This window comes from Bos grunniens, chromosome X (assembly GCF_055505025.1).
Source record: "Bos grunniens cultivar Pamir isolate PY7600 chromosome X, Bosgru_T2T1.0, whole genome shotgun sequence".
Classification (NCBI taxonomy): domain Eukaryota; kingdom Metazoa; phylum Chordata; class Mammalia; order Artiodactyla; family Bovidae; genus Bos; species Bos grunniens.
Window position 1 is genome coordinate 102,402,000 of NC_141194.1, and position 12,917 is coordinate 102,414,916.

Consider the following 12,917-nt stretch of genomic DNA (forward strand, 5'->3'; position numbering starts at 1 on the left):
TTAGTTAATTAAAAATTAATTCATAATTTCAAAATAAATGAAAACAAAAATAGTAATTAGCAATTTTATATTAAGTTAGTATTAAAGAAAGTTATTTGATGGAAAATTATAGAGTTGATATTTGGTATTATAATAAGATGCTGTAAAGTTGCCTATAATCTTTTGGACTAAAACTCAAAATCTTATGAAAATAAAGCAATTTGTTTTCTCAGTTATCTATATAGCATTATAAATATTGTTGTCTTACGAAAATCCATAGATATAAGTATTTTCCTGGTGCATCATAGCAAGGACTATTCTAGAAGAAAACTAACACTATTTTATATATAATCTGGTACATTCATCTGATTTAAGCTAGGTTTTAACTGGAATCCCTACTGAGAAATTGTCTGTATTCCTTGAAGGCTTCAACTCTTATCCACCACCACCACCTACTGTATCCTCTAAGTCTTTCTCTATCACTAGGCTCAGCATAAAGGTAAGTCAAATGACAAATGTTGGATGGAACCTACATTTGTAGATAGATGTAAATAGATTGTGTTAAAAAATAATAGGAAACCATGATATCAAGCAAATTAACAATTGCAACAAAATTCTCAGTTAAATGGTATTTGACACCATGTGAAAAAAAAAATTTAGATACGATAACTCTATATGTGAGACAGCCTAAGATATACAAATGTATAGAAGAGTCTTTTGGACTGTGTGGGAGAAGGTGAGGATGGGATGATCTGAGAGAATAGTATTGAAACATGTATATGTGAAACAGATCACCAGTCCAGGTTCAATGCATGAGACAGGGTGCTCAGGGCTGGTGCATTGTGATGACCCAGAGGGATGGGATGGGGAGGGAGGTGGGAGGGGGGTTCAGGATGGGGAACACATGTAAACCAATGTCTGATTCATGTCAATGTATGGTAAAAACCACTACACTATTGTAAAGAAATTAGCCTCCAATTAAAATAAATTAAAAAAAAAAAACTTCAACTTAATCCTAATTATTTAAGTGCAGATATGCTATTGAGTATAAACTGGCTCCGCTTGCCACATGATAGGCTAATAAATCCAAGAGTTGAAGTGTTGAGGCAAGGAATATGTTTATTCAGAAAGCTGGCTGACGGAGAAGATGGCAGACTAACATCTCAAAATAACTATCTTGTCAGGGCCTGGATGCCAGGTTCATTTATGGATCAGAGGTGGGGGGAGGTTAGGGAACAAAGTCAAAAGATCATTTAATTCTTGAAAATATCTCCTAGAATGGTAGGGAGATGTCTTAGTTTCACTTCCTTACAGCCATTTCACAGGTGGTGTGAAATGGAATATCTCCTGCCTTATCAGTAACAAAGATGTCACAGATATCTGTGACTCTGACCCTCCAAATATGAATTTCTGAGCCATGCTGACAAGTGCAAGGAACTCATGGATGTCACAATCATTCATAGTTAGGCAGGGGCAGGTTATCTCCCTGTGAGCTTAAAAGAGTCAGGCAGAGGCTGCAGGGTTCTCTGAGGCAGGTCATCATGTATGCTTATAATAACAAAAGTGGCAAAACAAGAGTGAAAGCCAGAGAAACAGACCTAGGATGGGGTCAAAATTAATCCTTCCCAATTACAGATAAAATTTAGAGTTGATATGTAAATAAGTCTTTGAAATTTGACTTAAAAAGTTATCCTCAACTTTATAATGAGGTAAGTAGATCACCATTGCCATGATTGGTAGTAGAAATGAAGCTTAAAAACTTATTCTGCTTATAGTTAAACTTCCTATTGCAAATTATAAATCAGAAGTATGTTTGCCATATTTTTTTTGTTTTATGAGAGTTGAGAACAGTTCTTATTAAGCACCTGTTACATAATGGACACAGCAGCATAGAACTATCAAATAGAACTGATAATTGGCTCATTGTGCCTTATGTTCTAAAGAGAGCAAAGAGAAAATGAAAGTGAAAGTTGCTCAGTCATGTCTGACTGTTCGTGACCCCATGGACTATACAGTCCATGGAATTCTCCAGGCCATAATACTGGAGTGGGTTGTCAGGCCCTCCTCCAGGGGATTTTCCCAACCCAGGGATCGAACCCAGCTCTCCTGCAGTACAGGTGGATTCTTTACCAGCTGAGCTACAAGGGAAACCCAGAGGAGAGCAAAGTGAAGTGATAAACTGAATGACTCTCTATGTTCTGATATACTCAAGACTGATATATTGAAGACTGATATACTCAAGACTTGTGTATTCAAGACTTAACCTCAAGACTGGTTGAATATTGTATGATTTTATCTTCAAGAAATAAGATTAATTCCTTTTTTTTTCAATGATTTAAATTGCATTACTATTTGGTTTGTATCTTAGTTATGCAATCTTTTATCAAAAAGTGAGAATTAAATCAACAAGGTAAAATGCAATTTTTAAAAAGGAAGTTCAAGAATTAAGAGAATGAATTCACTTTATTTTCCAGAAAGTAAGAATACAACCTGTGATGTACTTCTGAAACACTGTATTATAACACGAATCCTAAAAAAAAAAAAAAAAAATTCTACCTTTTAAATGTTAATTTTTATGCTTTTGAATAGAATATTGCTCATTGCATGTTGAGCTCACTGTACCACAAAGGCTAACAGTAATTATAAAAACAATGGGTTGGGGCTAATCAGAATAAAGTTCTAGGTCTGTCTCTATCACTAACTAGCTGTGTGATTTTTGGCAGTTCACTTAACTTTTCTTTGCTGTGGTTTCCTATTCCACAATTTGACTATACAATCTCTAAGGTATGTTCAACTTTTTACCAAAAAAAAAAAAAAAGAAAAAGCAATCATTTTTTAAGGGGATTGAGATTGGAAGGAAAGGGAATTGACCTGGAATTTGTTGAATGATCCATAGTTTTAATAAAATAAAGTAATACACAAAGAGAGTTATTATTCAGTTTCACCCCTCCTATAAGGTCTACTAAAAATTGATATGATTATCCCTGAACTCTGGAAGGGTATTCAATCAACATGCAATGAACCACTATCCAGTTGAAAATGAACTGAAGTTTTTATTCACGTTTGTTAAGAAGCCAAGATATTTTCATCAAGATCCTTTAAGTAAATTCCATTACATAGATACCACCATATCAGACATACCCAATTGATTTATAAATTTTGTCAATTCCTAGGAAATAGTAACAACAGGTGTAATAAGAGAATAAGGTAAAGATTTTTATGATTCTAATATAAAGAAAATTAGGCAGGCTTTCCATTATTATAAATATGTGCTTAAGAGGAGAATAATAGAAAAAGTCACAAGAATACAAAGTAGTCCTCTTTTATGTAGATTATTTTTGGCAAAATTGAGTTTTCCATATGTCAAAGGAAAAAGTACAATTTAATACAGGTTCATGCAAAGTAAGGTAGTTTTTAATGCTGTTAAGTATGATTTGTGCATCTCATTTAAGACTTTGAGTGTCTCTTCCTGGTATAATTATAGTATTTAGAATCCTTTCCCATACAGTAAATACAGTGCAATCCATACCAGCTTTGTAGGATAGTAATAACTTCTAAATTATTTGCATCATAATATGAAGAGTCAAAGCAAATAGGTTTCTATTTTCTTGGGAAAGAAAACAGCACTTTTAAGTGCTAAAAGCATTCATGTCATGCCCTAAGAAGTAAATTTTCAATGCTACTAACTGTCCTGTTATGTTGAAAAGGAAGACGTTTTTTTCTTAAATTCAGTACTGAAAGTTTAAGTGAAATTAATGAGTGGTGGTATCTGACTACTTTACCTCCAAGTTATGTTGAAGAGGAATAGTTACATTTTCTTTCAATAATGTAGAAGCTTTTCACTATGAATATTTATATGCAATTTATAAAGACCAATAAATGTGAAATGCCTTCATCATGATGTATTAACTCAGTCTGATGATACCTAAGTGCTGAGATAATTAAGGTAGATACATAGGGTTTTACTGAGTAGGAATATGAAATCTTTAACCAAACTTCAAATTACCCTTTTGAGATATTCTTATATTCTCCTCAACTCATAAATAGAATATAGAGAAGACAAGAAATTGTTAATTCATTTAATAATTAATCAAATTAATATAGTAAAACTTCCAAAATCACTGCAGATGGTGACTGAAGCCATGAAATTAAAAGACGCTTACTCCTTGGAAGGAAAGTTATGACCAACCTAGATAGCATATTCAAAAGCAGAGACATTACTTTGCCAACAAAGGTTCGTCTAGTCAAGGCTATGGTTTTTCCTGTGGTCATGTATGGATGTGAGATTTGGACTGTGAAGAAGGCTGAGCACTGCAGAATTGATGCTTTTGAACTGTGGTGTTGGAGAAGACACTTGAGAGTCCCTTGGACTGCAAGGAGATCCAACCAGTCCATTCTGAAGGAGATCAGCCCTGGGATTTCTTTGGAAGGAATGATGCTAAAGCTGAAACTCCAGTACTTTGGCCACCTCATGCGAAGAGTTGACTCACTGGAAAAGACTCTGATTCTGGGAGCGATTGGGGGCAAGAGGAGCAGGGGATGACAGAGGATGAGATGGTTGGGTGGCTTCACTGACTCGATGGACCTGAGTCTCAGTGAACTCTGGGAGTTGGTAATGGACAGGGAGGGCTGGCGTGCTGCGATTCATGGGGTCGCAAAGAGTCGGACACGACTGACCGACTGATCTGATCTGATCTGATCTGAAACCTTCCAGTTAATTTCAATTCTTGAAATTCCCTACAAGTCTTTAAATATCATCATCTGGTAAATTAATTGACTTAACTGTTCTTTCCTCCCTATCGAGTGCATAGGCATGAAGCAATTAGATTTACTAACTACTGAACTAACAGTTGTTTAAATTATTTCAATGAATGTTTATACATTTACAAAAGTTTATACTTCTGACAGGGAGTCTTTTACTATTAGATGCCTGTATAGGCAGATTTTCTATATTTTAAGGTTACTAAAAAATTATCCAGTATTTAGTTTGATAGTTATTTCTCTTACCCCTTGGAAGATTGGTGGAGCCAGCTAACATGAATATCTACTTCAAAACTGGAAAAATACTGTGGAAAACGTGTTCAAGCACACAGTGATGATTTTCATATAAGTGCAAAAGTCTATTTTTTTTGATATTTTAGATAAGTTAAATATTACAGAATGCTTAAAATATAAGAAAGGTAGACTTAACAGTTTTTGAACAGTTCATTTTATTTAGCTTCCTACATTACTCTATTTACAAATAATCAAACATTATATCTATCTATATTTCAAGCTGCTTAAATTTGGATAGGTGCATGAGAAAATAATTTTATAAGAATTCAATGAGATATGCTTCAGATCAGATCAAATCAGATCAGTCGCTCAGTCATGTCCGACTCTTTGTGACCCCATGAATCACAGCACGCCAGGCCTCCCTGTCCATCACCAACTCCCAGAGTTCACTGAGACTCACATCCATCGAGTCAGTGATGCCATCCAGCCATCTCATCCCCTGTCATCCCCTGCTCCTGTTGCCCCCAATCCCTCCCAGCATCAGAGTCTTTTCCAATGAGTCAATTCTTCGCATGAGGTGGCCAACGTACTGGAGTTTCAGCTTTAGCATCATTCCTTCCAAAGAAATCCCAGGGCTGATCTCCTTCAGAATGGACTGGTTGGATCTCCTTGCAGTCCAAGGGACTCTCAAGAGTCTTATCCAACACCACAGTTCAAAAGCATCAATTCTTCGGCACTCAGCCTACTTCACAGTCCAAATCTCACGTCCATACATGACCACTGGTAAAACCATAGCCTTGACTAGATGGACCTTTGTTGGCAAAGTAATGTCTCTGCTTTTGAATATGCTATCAGGTTGGTCATAACTTTCCTTCCAAGGAGTAAGCATCTTTTAATTTCATAGCTGCAGTCACCATCTGTAGTGATTTTCGAGCCCAGAAAAATAAAGTCTTACACTGTTTCCACTGTTTCCCCGTCTATTTCCCATGAAGTGATGGGACCGGATGCCATGATCTTCGTTTTCTGAATGTTGAGCTTTAAGCCAACTTCTTCACTCTCCACTTTCACTTTCATCAAGAGGCTTTTTAGTTCCTCTTCACTTTCTGCCATAAGGGTGGTGTCATCTGCATATCTGAGGTTATTGATATTTTCCCGGCAATCTTGATTCCAGTTTGTGTTTCTTCCAGTCCAGCGTTTCTCATCATGTACTCTGTATATAAGTTAAATAAGCAGGGTGACAATATACAGCCTTGACGAACTCCTTTTCCTATTTGGAACCAGTCTGTTGTTCCATGACCAGTTCTAACTGTTGCTTCCTGACCTGCGTACAAATTTCTCAAGAGGCAGATCAGGTGGTCTTGTATTCCCATCTCTTTCAGAATTTTCCACAGTTTATTGTGATCCACACAGTCAAAGGCCTTGGCATAGTCAGTAAAGCAGAAATAGATGTTTTTCTGGAACTCTCTTGCTTTTTCCATGATCCCACTAGATGTTGGCAATTTGATCTCTGGTTCCTCTGCATTTTCTAAAACCAGCTTGAACATCAGGAAGTTCACGGTTCACATATTGCTGAAGCCTGGCTTGGAGAATTTTGAGCATTACTTTACTAACATGTGAGATGAGTGCAATTGTACCGTAGTTTGAGCATTCTTTGCTATTGCCTTTCTTTGGGATTGGAGTGAAAACTGACCTTTTCCAGTCCTGTGTCCACTGCTGAGTTTTCCAAATTTGCTGGCATATTGAGTGCAGCACTTTCATTGCATCATCTTTCAGGATTTGGAATAGCTCAACTGGAATTTCATCACCTCCACTATCTTTGTTTGTAGTGATGCTTTCTAAGGCCCACTTGACTTCACATTCCAGGATGTCTGGCTCTAGGTCAGTGATCACACCATCGTGATTATCTGGTTCGTGGAGATCTTTTTTGTACAGTTCTTCTGTATATTCTTGCCACCTCTTCTTAATATCTTCTGCTTCTGTTAGGTCCATACCATTTCTGTCCTTTATCAAGCCCATCTTTGTATGAAATGTTCCTTTGGTATCTGTTATTTTCTTGAAGAGATCCCTAGTCTTTCTCATTCTATTGTTTTCCTCTATTTCTTTGCATCGATCACTGAAGAAGGCTTTCTTATCTCTTCTTGCTATTCTTTGGAACTCTGCATTTAGATGTTTATATCTTTCCTTTTCTCCTTTGCTTTTTGTTTTTCTTCTTTTCACAGCTATTTGTAAGGCTTCCCCAGACAGCCATTTTGCTTTTTTGCATTTCTTTTCCATGGGAATGGTCTTGATCCCTGTCTCCTGTACAGTGTCATGAACCTTATTCCATAGTTCATCAGGCACTCTATCTATCAGATCTAGACCCTTAAATCTATTTCTCACTTCCACTGTATAATCATAAGGGATTTGATTTAGTTCATACCTGAATGGTCTAGTGGTTTTCCCTACTTTCTTCAATTTAAGTCTAAATTTGGTAATAAGGAGTTCATGGTCTGAGCCACAGTCAGCTCCTTGTCTTGTTTTTTGCTGACTGTATATAGCTTCTCCATCTTCGGCTGCAAAGAATATAATCAATCTGATTTCAGTGTTGACCATCTGGTGATGTCCATGTATAGAGTCTTCTCTTGTGTTGTTGGAAGAGGGTGTTTGCTATGACCAGTGTGTTCTCTTGGCAAAACTCTATTAGTCTTTGCCCTGCTTCATTCTGTATCCCAAGGCCAAATTTTCCTGTTACTCCAGGTGTTTTTTGACTTCCTCCTTTGCATTCTGGTCTCCTATAATGAAAAGGACATCTTTTTTGGGTATTAGTTCTAAAAGGTCTTGTAGGTCTTCATATAACTGTTCAACTTCAGCTTTTTGAGCATTACTCTTTGGGGCATAGACTTGGATTACTGATATATGCTTGCATGTCAATAATTGAATGCATAACATGAAGACGTTATAACTAATTTAGTTAAGCTATCTATGCCAACCTAACTAGTATTACAGGCTATGTATTTTTTCTATTTGTTATCTTTATTTAAGATTTATTTATTTTTAAATTTAAGGTTAATTGTTTTATGGATTTTGGCTGTTTTCTCTCAAACCTCAACATGAATCAGCCATAGGTATACATATATCCCTTTCCTTTTGAACCTCCTTTCCATCTCCCACTCCATCCCACTGCCCTAGGTTGATACAGAGCCCCTCTTTGGGTTTCCTGAAACGTAGAGCAAATTCCCCTTGGCTATCTATTTTACATATGGTAATGTAAGTTACCATATTATTCTCTCCATACATCTCACTCTCTCCCTATGTCCATAAGTCTATTCTCTATGTCTGTTTCTCCTATGCTGCCCTGTAAATAAATTTTCCAGTACCATTTTTCTAGATTCTGTATATATGCATTAGAATACATGATTTATCTTTCTCTTTCTGACTTACTTCACTCAGTATAACAGGCTCTAGATTAATCTACCTCATTAGAACTGACTCAATTGTGTTTCTTTTTATGGCTGAGTAATATTTCATAGGGCTTCCCTGGTGGCTCAGAGGTTAAAGCGTCTTCCTGCAATGTGGGAGACCTGGGTTCCATCCCTGGGTCGGGAAGATCCCCTGGAGAAGGAAATGGCAATCCACTCCAGTATTCTTGCCTGGAGAAGCCTGGAGGAGCCTGGTGGGCTACAGTCCATGGGGTCGCAAAGAGTTGGACATGACTGAGCTACTTAACTTTAATATTTCATTGTGCATATGTACCACTATTTCTCTATCCATTCATTTGTCAATGGACATCTAGGTTGCCTCCATGTTCTAGCTATTGTAAATAGTGCTTAAATGAACAATGGGATACATGTGTATTTTTCAATTTTGGTTTCCTCAGGGTATATACCTAGGAGTGAGATTACTGTATCATGTGGTGGTTTTATTCCTAGATTTTTTAAGGAATCCCCATGCCATCTTCCATAGTGGCTGTATCAATTTACATGCAGACCAACAGTGCAAGAGCATTCCCTTTTCTCCACACCCTCTCCAGCATTTATTGTTTGTAGACATTTTGATGATGACCATTTTGACTGGTGTGGGATGATATCTCATTGTAATTTTGATATGCATTTCTCTGATAATGAGTGATGTTGAGCATCTTTTCATGTGTTTGTTAGCCATCTGTATGTCTTCTTTGGAGAAATGTCTGTTTAGGTCTTTTCCCCACTTTTTGATTGGGTTGTTTTTCTGGTATTGAGTTGTATGGGCCGCTTGTATATTTTGGAAATTAATCCTTTGTCAGTTATTTCATTTACTATTATTTTCTCCCATTCTGAGGGTTGTCTTTTCCCTTTGCCTATAGTTTCCTTTGCTGTGCAAAAACTTTTAAGTTTAATCAGGTCCAACTTGTTTGCTTTTGTTTTTATTTCCGTTACTCTAGGAGGTGGGTCACAGAAGATCTTGCTTTGATTTATGTCATTGAGTGTTCTGTCCATGTTTTCCTCTAAGAGTTTTATAGTGATCTTACATTTAGGCCCGTAATCCATTTTCAGTTTATCTTTGTGTATGTTGTTAGGAAGTGTTCTAATTTCATTCTTTTACATGTAGCTGTCGAGTTTTCCCAGCACCATTTATTGAAGAGGATGTCTTTGCCCCATTATATGTTCTTGCCTCCTTTGTCAAAAATAAGGTACCCATTGGTGTTGGGTTTATTTCTGGGCTTTCTATCTTATTCCATTAGTCTGTATTTATGTTTTTGTGCCAGTACCATACTGTCTTGATGACTGTAGCTGTGTAGTATAATCTGAAGTCAGGACATTCCTCCAGCTCCATTCTTCCATCTCAAGACTACTTTCATTATTTGGGATCTTTTGTGTTTCCATATGAATTGTGAATTTTTTTGTTCTAGTTCTATGAAAAATAACATTGGTAATTTGATAGGGATCACATTGAATATGAGGATTGCATTTGGTAGTATAGTCATTTTTAAAATATTAATTCTTCCTACACAGGAACATAGAATATCTCTCCATCTGTTTATGTCATCTTTGATTTCTTTCTTCAATGTCATAATTTTCTGTGTACAGTAATTTTGTCTTCTTGGGTAAGTTTATTCTTAGATATATGGTTCTTTTTATTGAAGTGGTGAATGGGATTGATTTCTTAATTTCACTTTCTGATTTTTAATTGTTAGTATATATAAATACAAGTGATTTTTCCATATTGATTTCATATCCTGTAACTTTGCTAAATTCACTGATTGCTCTAGTAATTCTCTGATACTATCTTTAGGGTTTTCTATATAGAGTACCATATTATCTGCAAACAGTGAGAACTTTACTTCTTATTTTCCAATCTGGATTCCTTTTATTTGATTTCTGTAGCTAGGACTTCCAGAACTATGCTGAATAATAGTGGTGAAAGTGGACACCCTTGTCTTGTTCCTGATCTTAGGTGGAGTGCTTTCAGATTTTCACCATTGAGAATAATGTTTGCTGTAGGCTTATCATCTATGACCCTTACTATGTGTAAGTAGGTTCCTTCTATGCCTATTTTTTAAGAGTTTTTTTAATCATAAATGGGTGCTGAATATCCCCAAAGGCTTTTATGGTTTTTATCTTTCAATTTGTTAATATATCACATTGATTGAATTACATATATTGAAGAATCCTTGCATCCCTGGGATAAACCCAAAGTCATCATGGTGTTTGAGCTTTTTAATCTGTTGTTAAATTCTGTTTGCTAAAATTTTGTTGAGGGTTTTTGCATCTATGCTCATCAGTGATATTGGCCTGTAGTTTTCTTTTTTTGTCTTGTCTTTGTCTGATTTTGGTATCAGGTTGATGATGGCCTTGTAGAATAAGCTTGGAAGTGTTCCTTCCTCTGCAATTTTTTAATATAAATTTATTTTAATTGGAAGTTAATTACTTTAAAATATTGTTTTGGTTTGGCCATGCAACAACATGAATTCGCCACAGATATACACGTGTTCCCCATCCTGAACACCCCTCCCTCCACCCTCCCCATACCATCCCTCTGGGTCATCCCAGTGCACCAGCCTCAAACATCCAGTATCATGCATCGAACCTGGACTGGCGATTCATTTCATATATGATATTATACATGTTTCAATGCCATTGTCCCAAATCATCCCACCCTCGCCCTCTCCCACAGAGTCCAAAAGACTGTTCTATACATCAGTGTCTCTTTTGCTGTCTCGCTTACAGGCTTATCGTTACCATCTTTCTAAATTCCATATATATGCATTAGTATACTGTATTGGTGTTTTTCTTTCTGGCTTACTTCACTCTGTATAATAGGCTCCAGTTTCATCCACCTCATTAGAACTGATTCAAATGTATACTTTTTAATGGCTGAGTAATACTCCATTGTGTATATGTACCACTGCTTTCTTATCCATTCTTCTGCTGATGGACATCTAGGTTGCTTCCATGTTCTGGCTATTATAAACAGTGCTGCGATGAACATTGGGGTACACGTGTCCCTTTCAATTCTGGTTTCCTCAGTGTGTATGTCCAGCAGTGGGATTTCTGGGTCATTGGCAGTTCTATTTTCCTTTTTTTAAAGGAATCTCGACACTGTTCTCCATAGTGGATGTACTAGTTTGCATTCCCACCAACAGTGTAAGAGGGTTCCCTTTTCTCCACACCCTCTCCAGCATTTATTGCTTGTAGACTTTTGGATCACAGCCATTCGGACTGGCGTGAAATGGTACCTCATTGCAGCTTTGATTTGCATTTATCTGACAATGAGTGATGTTGAGCATCTTTTCATGTGTTTGTTAGCCATCTGTATGTCTTCTTTGGAGAAATGTCTGTTTATTTCTTTGGCCCTTTTTTTGATTGGGTCGTTTATTTTTCTGGAATTGAGCTGTAGGAGTTGCTTGTATATTTTTGAGATTAATTGTTTGTCAGTTGCTTAATTTGCTATTGTTTTCTCCCATTCTGAAGGCTGTCTTTTCACCTTGCTTATAATTTATTTTGTTGTGCAGAAGCTTTTAATTTTAATTAGATCCCATTTGTTTATTTTTGTTTTTATTTCCACTACTCTGGGAGGTGGGTCATAGAGGATCCTGCCGTGATTTATGTCAGAGAGTGTTTTGCCTATGTTTTCCTCTAAGAGTTTTATAGTTTCTGGTCTTATGTTTAGATCTTTAATCCATTTTGAGTTTATTTTTGTGTATGGTGTTAGAAAGTGTTCTAGTTTCATTCTTTTACAAGTGGTTGTCCAGTTTTCCCAGCACCACTTGTTAAAGAGATTGTCTTTTCTCCATTGTATATCCTTGCCTCCTTTGTCAAAGATAATGTGTCCATAGGTGTGTGAGTTTACCTCTGGGCTTTCTATTTTGTTCCATTGATCTATATTTCTGTCTTTGTGCCAGTACCATACTGTTTTGATGACTGTGGCTTTGTAGTAGAGCCTGAAGTCAGGCAGGTTGATTCCTCCAGTTCCATTCTTCTTTCTCAAGATTGTTTTGGCTATTCGAGGTTTTTTGTATTTCCATACGAACTGTGAAATTATTTGTTCTTGTTCTGTGAAAAATACTGTTGGTAGCTTGATAGGGATTGCATTGAATCTATAGATTGCTTTGGGTAGTATACTCATTTTCACTATATTGATTCTTTCGATCCATGAACACAGTATATTTCTCCATCTATTAGTGTCATCTTTGATTTTTTCATCAGTGTTTTATAGTTTTCTATATATAGGTCTTTAGTTTCTTTAAGTAGATATATTCCCAAGTATTTTATTCTTTTCGTTGCAAAGGTGAATGGAATTGTTTCCTTAATTTGTCTTTCTATTTTCTCATTATTAGTGTATAGGAATGCAAGGGATTGCTGTGTGTTGATTTTATATACTGCAACTTTACTATATTCATTGATTAGTTCTAGTAATTTTCTGGTGGAGTCTTTAGGGTTTTCTATGTAGAGGATCATGTCATCTGCAAACAGTGAGAGGTTTAC